A 2,429-nucleotide genomic window follows, 5' to 3' on the forward strand; every position below is an offset into this window, starting at 1 on the left:
ATTAAGTATGGTAGAGACACGTTAACACCTGAAATTGTTATAAATTCCCTTAGAAGTAAAGAAATGAAAATTAGGGCTGAAAAACATGATAAGAGGAACGGTGAGGTACATATTTAGGCAAAATAGTCATGAGGGATATCGAACTAGTGGTGAATCAAGTGGTAATGGATGGAAAAAGAAGAGCAAAGGTAGGTCTAGATCAAAATCTAGGACTAAGGTGAGAAAATGCTATGGTTGTGGAAACACAGGGCATTTTATAAAAGATTGTCATAAGGAGAAGGTTAAGCTAAAGGTTAAGGAGAGAGATGAGGTAAATGTGTTAGCATCTACTTCTGATATAAATGATGGTGAGGTCTATATGATTACAAGTCCAGTTGCATACACTGCTGAATTAAATCTAACTGTTAATTCCAGCATCCATGAGTGGATACTTGATTCTGGTGCATCTTTTCATGTGACGTCTGAAAAGAATTGGTTTTATAAGTTGCATGAATCTAACGTTGGGCATGTTGTACTGTGTGATAACTTTGCCTATACTATTGCTGGAATTGGTGACATAAACGTAAAATTTGACACAGGTTTTGTGTATACGTTAAAAGATGTTAGATATATTCCTGAATTGTCTAGGAATCTGATTTTAGTAGGGAGACTTGAGAAGGATGACTTTACTGGTAAAATTGAAAATGGTATGCTAAAAATGATCAAGAGTGCTTTAGTTTCCATTAAGGGAATTAAGAAAACGATATATACATTACTACTGGGGAAGTGATTACAGGTGTGAATTCCTCTATCTCCTCTGCTAAGATTGATCACACACACACATGGCATAATAGACTTGCTTACGTAGGGGTCAAGGGACTTAAGCTACTTAATGAAAATGGTGCTTTTGGTAATGACCGTGTGTCAGATTTGCCATTTTGTGATCATTGTATGCTTAGTAAGTATCATAAAAACTTCTTTCTCCATGAGTATTAATAGAGCTAAAGGCATGCTCGAATATGTGCACTCTGATCTATGAGGTCCTGCTAGTAATCCCACATCGGGTAGAAATAGGTATTTCCTGTCTATTATTGATGACTACATTAGGAAAGTGTGGGTCTATCTTTTGAAGGATAAATCTGAGACTTCAATAGTTTTCATAATTGGAAGAGACAAGTGGAAAACCAAACTGGTAAGAAAATTAAATTTTTAAGGACAGATAACGGCCTAGAATTTTGCAATAAAGAATTTGATAGTATGTGTAAAAAAAGCGGCATAACTAGATATAGGACCGTTCCCTACACCCCTCAGCAAAATGGGGTTGTAAAAAGGATGAATAGGACCATACTTGATAAAGTACGTTGCATGATGATTAGTTCAGGTGTTCCCAAGTCATTTTGGGGTGAGGCTGTTATGACCACTTGCTATTTGATTAATCTGACTTCTTCTGCTGCATTAAATGGTGACACTCGGCATGAGAGATGGTCGAGTAAACTGAGTGATTACTCGATACTTAGAACTTTTGGCCGTACAGCTTTTCCTCATCAAAGTGAGGGTAAGCTGGAACCTAGAGTTAGGAAGTGTGTCTTCCTAGGATACCCCAATGGTGTTAAGGGTTATAGGTTATGGGATAGAAGCCAAAAAGGGGTTAAAATCATCTTAAGTAGAAATGTCACGTTTAACGAAAATGAGATACCGTGTATTAAAGGGGAAACTGAACCTGAGAGTGAAGTAGAATCAGGTGAAGAGAGAGACCAGTTTAAGGTGGAGTTAGAAAAACTCAGTCCACCTGCCCCTACTATTTCAAATGAGGTAGAGACTCAAATTCAGGAACCCGAAGTCGAGAATAGTAACGAAATAGTGACAGAAGAACACTATGAGGAAGAAAATCCTTTAGCTAACTATAGCTTAGTTAGGGATAGAGAGAGGAGACAGACAAGAGAACCAAGAAGGTTCGGTTTTGAATCTGAATTAGTTTTTGCCTAGGCTAGTTATGAAGAACTAGTTGATAAAGAGCCAAAGACCTTTGAAGAAGAAATATGCAGTGATCAGTCTAATGAATGACTTAAGGCAATGAAAGAAGAGATGAGTTCTCTAGAAAAGAATCATACTTGGGAGCTAGTACCTAAGCCTAAGAACAAATCAATTGTTGATTGCAAATGAGTTTTTAAGTTTAAGGAAGGAACTAGCAGCTTGGAACCCCTAAGGTTTAAAGCTAGGTTAGTGGCTAAAGGCTACACACGGAAGGAGGGCGTTGATTATAATGAAATTTTCTCACCAATTGTTAAGTATACCACTATTAGGGTCATGCTCGCATTAGTTGCACATTTTGACTGGGAACTTGAACAACTTGACGTAAAAACTGCTTTCCTACATGGTGAACTTGATGAACAAATATTCATGAATCAACCTAAAGGTTTTAAGGATAAGTCAAAACCTGATTATGTGTG

This window comes from Olea europaea, unplaced genomic scaffold, assembly GCF_002742605.1.
Source record: "Olea europaea var. sylvestris unplaced genomic scaffold, O_europaea_v1 scaffold1972, whole genome shotgun sequence".
Lineage (NCBI taxonomy): Eukaryota > Viridiplantae > Streptophyta > Magnoliopsida > Lamiales > Oleaceae > Olea > Olea europaea.